We start from the raw sequence: 719 nt of genomic DNA on the forward strand, positions 1-719 counted from the left end.
ACCTGAGAGACTGTTCTGGCCTTGAGGGGAAGTGAGAGTTACACGTGCCTTGTTATACGCCTTGTTATACTTCTCCGGCATTAACATCAAGGCAGACCTTAAGTCTGATTTAAAAAAAAAAAATGTGGAAGGAAAATAAATCTTGGGGTCCCAAAATCATTAAGCTAAAGGGAAAAGTCAAGCTAGCAACTGCTTAGGGCAAACCTGCCTCCCATTCTGTTTAGTCATCTCTCAGCTCACTGAGGTAAATGCATATCTGATTACCGCCTCTGGAGAGGCTAACCAGAAACTCAAGGAAATGCAACTGTTTGACGTGGAAGCTCCCTCTTGCCTTTGCTTGGAGTAGTCCCGCCATTCCGGACCAACCAATGTTCATCTTACGTATATTAATTGATGTCTCATATCTCCCTAAAATGTGTAAAACCAAGCTGTGCTCTGACCACCTTGGGCCCTTGTCATCAGGACCTCCGGAGGCCGTGTCATGGGCGTGCCTCCTTAAATTCAGCAAAATAAACTTCCTAAGTTGACTGAGATCTGACTCAGATATTTAAGGTTCACATTTTAGTAACCACAAAGCGATTCCTAGTAGAGGTGCCACTGACCTTTGACAAATCTCCTGTCAGTCCTTAGTACCAGCCTGAGCTATCTTTATGGCTCAAACCAACAGGACAATTTGCTGAGGCCTCGAAGAACCCCCTCCAGAGAATCCCTGATCTACC

This window comes from Mandrillus leucophaeus, unplaced genomic scaffold (genome assembly GCF_000951045.1).
Source record: "Mandrillus leucophaeus isolate KB7577 unplaced genomic scaffold, Mleu.le_1.0 Scaffold526, whole genome shotgun sequence".
NCBI lineage: Eukaryota > Metazoa > Chordata > Mammalia > Primates > Cercopithecidae > Mandrillus > Mandrillus leucophaeus.